This window comes from Ornithodoros turicata, chromosome 2 (genome assembly GCF_037126465.1).
Source record: "Ornithodoros turicata isolate Travis chromosome 2, ASM3712646v1, whole genome shotgun sequence".
NCBI lineage: Eukaryota > Metazoa > Arthropoda > Arachnida > Ixodida > Argasidae > Ornithodoros > Ornithodoros turicata.
Window position 1 is genome coordinate 144,453,649 of NC_088202.1, and position 10,946 is coordinate 144,464,594.

The following is a 10,946-nucleotide window of genomic DNA, read 5'->3' on the forward strand; positions in this document are numbered from 1 at the left end:
TTTATTATATTGTTATATATTATACTATTATGTTATTATTATATTATATTATATATTGTTATTTAATATGCTGTAAGTAGTGGTATACCTTATGGCACATGCTGGCTTTGTTTCTCTTTTTGTTTGTCTTTCTTCTTTCTTTTTTTTTTCCTTTCGTTCCTGGAAATAGAAGCCCCGGTAGCGCAGGCTAACCTTTCCTTCCTATCTTTTTATACAATAAACATAGCCCCCCCCCCCCCCGGCTATGTAAGGGAACATAGATATTGAAAAGTCTTTAGAAACATGCGGCAACAGGATGCCTATACGGTAAGGTGTTGCCTGGACAAGGGTGAAAAGTAACGGCATAGTGTTCACGTTACTTTTATTTGGTAGCGATAGCGGTACCGCGTTACGTTTTCACATTTGTAGCGACGCTAGTATTTACGCTACTTTTTTTTTTGTGGAGTAGCGGGTAAATTATTCCGTTACTTCCTTTTGGTAGCGGGTACAACACTTGGCGAAATTATCAGTACAACGTAATGTGGTTACCACCCCCTCACCCAGGGATTTTCATATCTGGGGACTGCTGGTGTCCCGTATGGGATGGGATGGCTGCTGGGAAACTCCCCGTGCTCACTGACTTCGAAGCGATGACCATATAGCCTGATCAGTTAGACACACAAAAGCAAAACGTTCTAGCATAATTAACCCACATCAAACTGCTGGTTCTTGCACGGCTCCAATACTCATAAGTGTCACCTCGCGTTGAATATTACAAGCGTACCCGCTCATGACGAACGCAAGTTAAGAAGAAAGATAAAGAAGCACTCGCTTAATCAGGAAGTAAGCATTAAACTATACTTAACCCTTAATTACTCCATCTCCAACCTGGGATTCTTAAGGCTTTTGAAGGGACAGACGATCTCGTAAATTATGCAAGAAAGAACGGCTATATGGGCTTATAATTACTGAAACCTGCGCTAGGGAGCCACGGATGTTACACGCGTGCTTGAATGGCCAATTCTATAGGATGAGGCCTTTCAGTTTAGCTTCGTTAATGCGCGGAATAATATATGGGCGAGCCGAGCCCGAATTTCTTTCGACGAAGACTCAGTGGCGCGCTCGAAGACTTTTCGACCGAATACTTTATGTTGATGTCACGTAGATTTAGAGGATCCATGTCGATCGTCGTGTCAAATGTATGAGGACGACGGCAAGCAAAATTAACCTGGTGACTTAAGTGGCGGGGAATAAAAACCCCGATAACATTGACAGTAACCGCAACCGAAATGTACTCGTGCTTCTAGGATCCGCAACCGGATCCGCGCTGATATCGAGTATATCCGTGATCTCTCCATCCACTCTCACATTCACGCACAGAGGAAACAATCTGAAGCAATATGTGAGATAAAATGTGATCAGACTGAATGTGTTGTCGTGTTTTCTGGAATGAGGACTCAATGTGTTTACGACAGCGCGATGTCTGTGTAGCGAAAAAAAATAAAAATAAAAGTGTGTGTGTTGTTGTAGGAAAATTTAATACGACGTGGAACGGTCAGTACATGGACAGCGCCTCAAAACAATATTTACAATTTATGAGCTATGAGGCTATGAGGGGCGATATATACATTGCTACGCTTCATGATACAAGAGGGATACGAGTGATGGGAGGGGTACTGTTCACGGAGGGACACCTTGGAGGAGGTACGGAGCCCCCATGCACCAAAAGCGAAGGGTGGAACCGCCACCGCTGCAGAAACTCGTCGCCGCCGAGTGCAAAGCGTTCTTGTTGCAAGCTATTAGTCACGAGAATGCGCAGTTGACGAACCAGCAGGAAGGGTGTTTCCCGTTTGAAGATGCGGGTGCCAGAAGATGAGGGAAATGCGCCACACGTGCAATAGCACGTGGTAGTTTGTTTCTGCCCTGCCGCAGTACGGGCAGGCCTCAGTTGATGTGATGTCCCACGCATGCAGTACGCAGAAGTATCCGCCAGGCAAAGGACCAAATGCTGTCGAGCAGTTGGCCAGGAAGCCACGGGCCAACGAACGATGTCCAGTGTGTGTGTGTGGTGCTGACCGGCGATCAGAAAGTACGTGTGTGGTTCAATCCCTGCCGCCGTCTGACTTTTTCAACAGCTGCCATGTTTCAATCTTTCATTCTTTCTTAAATGTTACGTTCGTCCTAGTCATTGATTCAGCCTCTTTAATTTAAGTTATTAGAATACGCCTGCACACGAAACTAGCGCGCTTTCCCACAAGAACGGTAACCCTCACGAAAGTAACATCTAGCGAAGCATCCCGCATCGTTTCTTCGTTTACATTTATTTACCTGGTGTAACTGTAACAACCCCGAGCACTCTTCCGAACTTGCTTATCTAGCTACAGTCGGACCTCGTTTTATGAACCCTCGATATACGAACTATGAACGGATTATTAGGGAACGGACCCAAAGTAGCCAAGCCATTCTGACCTCGATATACGAACGGGCGTTATGAACGTACAGAGGACAGGCCAATGGACCGGAGGATAACGAAAGTTCCTCAATACATGCTGCCAAGGTCAAACATACAATGTCCCAATGGCCACTACGTTCCATAAACATGATTCACCATTTCCTGAAAGAATAATTCGGACGTTTACAGCCGAACGGTTGTGAGTTTGGACCAGGTCTCCGAGATGGAAACATCTTGCCATTCCAAAAGAAGGCCTTCAGTCCTGACAGCCGGTGACAAGCGTGATATTTGCCGTTGGAAACAGTCTCATCCGCGCGCGATACGGTACTTTGAGGACCGGGTGGATGAGTCAAGTGTCAGACTTCTGTCATCTCTTCTAAACAGGATAGACCCTGCAGAAAGTATGGCGCAAAGCACAATTGCGCAGTATTTTCAAAAATAAAACTTATTCAAATCAATTTCCTATGGTTTTGTGAGGTACTTGTGCACTGCACACCTCGGACCTCGATTTACGAATACCTCGATTTACGAACGATTTTCTGAGAAACGAAGGGTGTTCGTAAAGCGAGGTTTGACTGTATAGCATTACGAAGGTAGCGGACGAGAAGGAGACAATACAGCGTTTATATTAGATTCGTACCAAGACGCCTAATACCTTACTGCGATGCTTTCCGTCTGCTTTCTCATATTGAACTGGTCATTTTTTAGGAGAGCCGCTGTGCCAATGCCTTTACCAAGTGCAAGTGCCTTTACCAATGCCTACAATCGCTTGCTACGCAACAGTCTGCAGTTCTTGGCCCATGTCAGAGCCATGTGCAACACCGTCGAGGTCTTCTGATGTTCTTGGAGTTCCTCTTGGCTACCGGCTTGCTCCAGACGCTGTAGGGTCCTCCCCTGCATCTCAAGGACCATTGGCGCTTCTTTCATGTGCTTCTTCCTTCTGTGTGACGTTGCGCAACCAGAGGACGGGAGTTCAAGAATTGTACTTGCACATAACTTCATTTTCATATATTTCACATTTCATACGTTTCTCGTGTAATGGGGTAGTGTACTCCTCTCAAGCGGTGTATCACCCCAGGCCATATAGTCATGATTTATTTGTTGTTGCTGTTGTTGTTACTATGCAACAGCTCGCAATGCAATACAATTCTCGTACAATGACGCTCGTGTATTGGTACCGAGGCGATAAGGCAGGTTCGTGCCCACATATGGGGACAAATAATTCTCCGAGACATTTCCTGCGTCTCGGTGAACACAAGCAGGCGCGAAGTGTTGTAAAAGAGGTGACGTGGAAGGACACATACCCTTGTCGGCCGTGACATCACCGTTCTATACCAGCTCCCGTGGCATAATGTCTATAGGATGATCGCTTTCCACGCCGAGAGACTGGGAGGTGACACGGGTTCGAATCCTGTCACCGGCTGTGTTGTCTGAGGTTTTCCCTGGGTTTTCCGAAGACTTCCCAGACGAATGTCGCCACAGTTCCCTCCTGAAGTCTTCCCAGCACGCATACTAACCACTCTGTCGCTCCCACTCCTTCCTGCTGTCCTCTCTTCATCTGTCTCCGTCTGTACGCCGCTCATAGCCGCAGTTGCTTCGCGGCGCTAAGACGGAATTGAAAAAAAAAAATACATCACCGTTTTAGAGAGAGATTTGAGAAGCCTTGGCGCCCTACTTCAACGCGTGTCACCCTCTGCCCGAGGTATGTGTGTAGCCTCTCCCTGGGGCCTTACTTTGCGGGCCATGTGACGTGGTCATAATAACGAGAAGATAATACCTGCATTTGACCCTACTTGTGACAAAAATCTCAGTCATAGTTTGGATAAGCGGATTGTCATACTAACGAGATGGATTTACATGGCGGCGGAACGGTTCCCAAGAAAAAAACGGTTATAAAGTGAGTATGTCATATTATCGGGGGGGGGGGATATATTTATTAGACGAAAAGGAAAAAAAAACGGGGAAAGGTCAGCCAAACGGGACGTCGGCTTGCTATTCCAGAAATAAGAAATAATAATAAATAAATAAAAAGAAAAGATAAGAATTAAAGAAAGAAAGAAATAGGAAGGAATAAGAAAGAATTAAAGGAAGAAAATTAAGAAATAAGAAATAAAGAAAAGGAATTTGGAAATAACGAAAAACTAACAGATGATCAAAGAAGGATGAGGTAGATTAATGACAAAGATGACAAAAAAAAAAGATGACTAATAAACGGTGAAGGAATGATGAGATGAATCACAGAAGAAGAATGAGATTTCACGACTGAGTTCACAGGCTGTTCATCAGACCAGAATCGGGGGGTCATATTAACGAGGGTTCACTGTATAGGAATATTCGATAGTCGACAAGTTCGTTAAGATGGTAGAGAGGTTTTAGTGCATCGTGCGCTATCGCCTTTGAATACGTCAGGCATAGCATGCACTCTTTAAAAAAAAGGTGTACTTTAACTCCTTTTTTTGCCACATATATAACACCCTTTTGGAGAGTACAATTACGCTCAAAGGGGTGTCTCCTCACTCCATCAAGGGAGTAGCATAACACCTTTCTTCCTACTGGAGAGTAATGTTACTCCCAGGCAGGGAGAAGGTGTTATGCTACTCCCTTGAGGGAGTGAGGAGACACTCTTTTGAGCCTCCAATTTACACCAATAAGCGTATATAGACCAATACGCCAGGGCTGCCGTCACATATTACAGGCGGCTACGGGCTTCAGAGAAACTTTTGAGTGCCACGTGTTGCAATGCCTGTTCAATACCAATTCTCTCGTGCCGTGTCACCACAGTACTCCTTTCTTTCTCCTCTCGTTTCCTCTCCGATTGAAGGCGCCACCATCGACCGTATCCTCCACTCTCTGCAAACACCAACTATTCCTGCACTGTTTGTCTACGGTCTCGCTACGAAACAAATGGAATATTGTCTCTAACTACATAATCACGAAGTTTGCGTCCTCACAATACGCCTAGACAAAGCATTCATGCAGCTGATGCGTGGCAAATGCGACAGACCACCTGGTGGAAGAATCGCGTTGCATGTTATTTGGGCACAGCAGCATGACAGGTGTGTCGCGGCAGAAACGAAATTATTCCTGCGTCGCAGCTCTGATATAATACCTGTACTCGGCAACAAGAATCAGGAAGGCGTACATTCTTGGACCCACTACGGCTCCCTAAACATTCTGCAAGGACTCCACGTTTTCGCTATCTCGTTCGGCAGCTCTACGATGTCGTCTGCACGCAGATTTTTCTTATATGCAAGAAGAACAGCCTGGATGTTTACTGTAGGGAGTGCTACGTTAGCGTACTCGATAACCGGAAGGCGTGGTGAACGGACATGAGGCACCGTTCGAGAGTTTTCGGAAACGTTTTCCAACAGTTAAACGAAAACAAGAACGTTTTGCGCATGCCGCACCATAAGGTGGAAGAGCCAGTGGTGTGCCCTAGAAGCAGGGGCGGATCCAGGGGGGGGCCCTGCCCCCCCCCCCCCGAGACATACCTCTACCCCCCATTCCGGCAGATTTTCCTGCCCCACGGCGAATTTTTCTGCTACATGGCGACCCCCCCCCCCGTCTTCTCTCTTTTTTTTAGTGCCCCCCCCCCCCCCCCGAGGATCTTCCCTGGATCCGCCCCTGCCTAGAAGAGACCTAGAGACCTAGGAAGGCGGAATCCTCTAACCGCATAATGTGCGGGAATATTATCAGCATCAAGAGCACCTGAAGGCACCCCTGACCCCACTGGACAGCAGACCTTCTGACTTGGCGAAGGTCCCGGGTTCCTGGCTATAGCGGTCAGACGTCCCGAAGTCCTGCAGGCTTCCGAGCAGTGTAGCAGGAGATTTACTCGTGCGGATTTACCAAGTTGGTTGATTTACAGTGACCACAAATTTGATTTTACGTTGTCTCAAACCAACGTTGAATATTTGTAAGGTGCACAGAATATAACACACCTCGTTCACAACGTCATGGGAATCTGGAAATACTCGCTCTGAATATAGTCCAATTGCCGGGAGTAGATATCTTTAATAGTTTGAACCGCACCGGCTTTCAACAAACATAACAAAATACAGTTAACGTTTCGGGTCCCATTCGAGTCCCATCATCAGAATGACGCTGTCCTGGTCGTCACCGGGTATTTACGTAGAAGAGGATGTCTAGCGGATCAAACTATTAAAAATACTCGCTCTTTGGGCTTTTTTGTGTGTTTTTTTTTTCAATAACAAAGCTTCAATACCGAAGCTCCAATAAACTTTCGCAAATGAAAAATGTGCCTGCGAAAAATGACAGTATCCAATCTGTCGCAGCTCGATGCGCACTGCGACCACGTGTGGACAACAGCATTTCAAATGTAACTGGCTTTGGAACCTGGACATCTTTCCGCGTAACAGAGAAAGTCATCTCGGCTCATCTTTACAAAAGTGTCCGAAGGAGAGCGCCATGATCGCTGGACATTTGTCCTGGCCTTAGCGGGCCCTTTCAACGTACCCTTTATTGATTGCAAAGGCAAACTTGCCCGCAAGAAGCTCCACACATAAAAAGGCACGGGACCATTTATCCGGCGCGACTCCCCCAGCTCCTTTTTCATCTGAAAACCATGACGTTGTTTGTGCTGTTGCCACAGAGAAGACGGTGGCACTTCGAAAAGCCGACGGCGAAGAAGAGCAACAAGCTAGATCCAAAGACGTATAGCCAAGTACAGGTCTTCTGCTTTCACTTAAACGAATCAGAGCACTGTAGCAAATACGTACATCTGAGACAACTGTTTTTTTTTAGCTTTCCATCATTGCCGAAAGGAAAACATTAAAATATTGCTATAAAAATATTTATCATTCGCGAGATTTTGCATTCGCGTGGCCTAGGGCTCTACTGAGGAAGCTTGTCGTATGTGAGGGGAAGTTAAAAACGGTTTGTTGGTGTCATGGAGGAAGGAATAAGAGGTGGTGGTGAAAGGGCAGAAAGGGCACGCCGTAAGGAATAAGAGGAGGCGCCCTGCCCCGCAGAAGCTGGCCAATAGCTGGCTCTCAAGCCATTTGAAAAAGTTCCAGGGAGTAGCGCGCGCTCTGGCAGGGCGTGCAGGGAAATACTGTGGAAAACCGCAGCGATTTGCTATCGTGTACGATCGTCGTCGTCGTCGTCGTACGGGTGTATGTACCGTCGCTGTCGTTTTGCACAGCATTTCCCGGCATGTCCTTCCAGGGCGCGCTCTGCTCCCTGGAACTTTTGCAAATGGCTTCAGGACCAGCTGTACGTCGTCGCTGCTATAGTCTCACAGTTTCGGTTTTTCAGTCGCGTGCATTGAATAGTTTCGGAATTCTGGAGAAGTGTGATCGTAGCGTGTCGAAGTGGCCCCCAGAGTGGCGTGCGCAGAGGTTCCTCATTGGCGTGCTCGGGTGACGTGACCCTTACTGGGCCTTCAGCAAGGTTAAAACCCACCCTCTGTCCATATGTCACTTGCCCCCCACTTTTCTCTTCTCTCGAATGGCGCCTCTTTTTCATCCTTCCTCTATATCCATGGTTTGTGTATGGGCATGTTGCTCGGCGTTTGCGGGCGCCCCGAACTGTATTCTGCATTTCTGCGGCGCCAATTGTGGTCGTGTAGCCGGAGGTTTTGTCCGTATACACAGGCACGTATCACCTGCACTGCGGCTCTGAAAAAATGTGGCGCAATAATTTCCACACAAGAAAGTTCGTTCTCGGTACAGCACTAAGGCAAGGAGCAAGCCGGACACGACTGTCTAGTAAGGGCGCTCTGCAAACGAGGAGGGAGTTGTCGCTGCGGTCGCCGGACGAAACTTTAGTGCAAGAGGCACATTGCAGCTATACCACGGTGTGAGCTACACGGAAGGTCTCCTATTTATGTTGATACATCTGTGCCTGTACTTTCTGCCAACTCCGCAACACCTGAAGCGATGTTGTCATGAGAACCGAACTACGCTGGTGGTGGTGGTGGTGGTGGTGGTGGTGGTGGTGGTGGTGGTGAAAGGGCTTGCCGTAGACGGCCTCACGTATGTGGGCAACGTCACGACTGACGCCCTGGGGGAATGTGCGTCCTGGGCCGACTTCTAAGGCGCTCAGACGCTCTCAGATATATGTCGGCACAGTTTACTTAGAACTACGCTGGCTATGAGTGGATGATACAGGACAAACAGCCAAACATGATAAAGAACGACAAACGAAACGGATATGGCAATCTAACAAAAAGCTATGGTGTCGGACATAAACCATCTCGTACAGACAATATCCACCATGTTGAGCAACTGCGGCAAGAATTTTACCATTCTGAGGTCGTTTTAGAAGAGGGGACGAGATTTCTACGTACCCAATGAACGTGGCAGCGGACGCGGACGAAGCTAGCGCGAGGGTGTTCTATAATAGGGTTTCCTGACCACAATCCAAAACGCAAGCGCCATGCACTTGAAGCAACGTCACGCAGTAGCCATGTGTATAGTGCCATATATGTGTATGCCATATGCGTATAGCTATGTATATGTGTTGCGCATGTGTATATAAATAAAATTCAGTAGTACAACGCGAAATTTTACGCATCGGTTCAGTTTTTCTTACGATTTTCTTGAGATCGCGATTTTTACTGCATAAGACCATAACGACGACCACGAAACATTGTTTTCACAAACACACACACACACGCACAGATTTGATGATGACGATGAGGTGGGCGATTCACCGCCGCTAAGGCCCTGCCCTATTGGGCACCACTGCCCTATTGCACATTGGGAACGGATGAGGGAATGATGATGGGGAGGGGAGCACTTTCAAAGATCCGACACCAGACCGGTGGAGCGCAAGTGCTCCCGCAAGAAGACGAAGGCCTTTCATCTGGTGGGCAGCGTTCGACAACGGGACGAGGGTCTTCGTTATAGGTTGAACGGTCGCTTGTCAATACGTTGCGTAGAAACTTCCACCGGTGCACGCTGGTGGTCATATTAACCCACAAGCCAAGATGACGTGGCAGAGGTCGCCGTGCACTCCATAAGTGGGGCAGAAGGAAGACGAGGTGGAGCCGTGACGGTTTTTAAAGACAGGTGTAAAGGCAACGTTGAGCCTCGTGCGGTGGAAGAGTGCAGTAAAGGGGCGCGGTTGTCGCGGAGGAATTTCGAGAGGAAAGGGCGAAACACATGTACGACAAAATGCACGACCCGTCGTGCGACGAGTCGCACAGTTTCGTGTCACGAGTTGTCGCGTGCTGCATCAGCAGACACATGGGTGGCGACATCCTTACGACATGTCGCTCTGGACCGCCGTGTTGCTAGAACAGCGCGGCCAGAGATACACTCGCTTACACTTTATTTAACATAACCAAATGTGCTCACTTGTAAAACACAGTAAACGAGAACAATTCATTCCTTATTTCACGTGTCTTTCAAGGCGCAACACAACGAAATCAGCCACTGTTTGCATTCAGAACACACACTGTCCGCCATTTTTTCTCGGATCCATCGCATCTACCAGAGAGGCAGCATCATTGGCTGCTTGGTTCATGACGTCACTACATCCGCACGACAACCCACCGGCGGGAGCGGAGATATCCGAGCAGTTTTGTCGCGCAGCGACTTGTCGCACAGCGCTGCTGCGACGACCTATTTCTCCAGAATCCGTCCCAGGATGCTTTGCGCTGCGACGCGTCGCACGACGGGCCGCACATTTCGTCGTACATGTGTCTCAGCCTGAAGCGTGGGGTCTACATCCGAGAGAAGGGAGTCAGCTATGTCGTGTTGCCGCTGAGCCTGCATGTTGGGGCTGATGAGTGTGGAAAGGAGGTGTCTTCGGTCGCCCGCAGACATCATTATCGGGGCAAAAGCTGCATGCTGATGGGCGCTCAAGGCGGCTCTGTCTGCTTCTTCATTACCGCTGATGCCGACGTGTCCGGGCACCCACTTCAATGCGAAAGTGTGCCCGCTGCAACGGCCTCTTTTCATACACGCTTTCTTTTCACGTAAATATCGACACTGGGGCGTAATTTCAAGGTGATTTTCAAGATGGCTACAAAAGAACATAAACGTGCAGAATTAAATTAAGTAATTTGCGAGAAAAAAACTGTCACGAAATTCTCGCTTGGCCGTTCCAAGCCACGAGGCTATCTTCGGGAAATTCTGGTGTCGTTGCGGCCCCCATAGAAAACAGCAACCCTATGAAATGCGCTTAAGTTTGATTGACAGGTCGAGCCTCTTTTTTCGGCTCCTCCTAATGGCCAGACTCTCTTTTATACAGGGCTCTGGTGGATGTTTCATACAGCCTTCACGTCACCCTGATACAACATGAAATTACTTACTTGGACAACTTTCATGCACTGAATGTCGGTAATGTCGGCCGCGATGTCACAGCAGGACTAGTTTCAGGATTCAGGGTTTTCGGCGGTTAACTAAAGTGACCGTCTTTCACATTTATATGGCATAGCTTTGGGCTAAATGTCAGAAACGCTTTGAACTTCAATTTTACGCCCGGTGCCCACACCTAGCTAAATTTTAGTTGGCCTTTCTCCCATTTTTTCTTTCTCTGTTCTCAT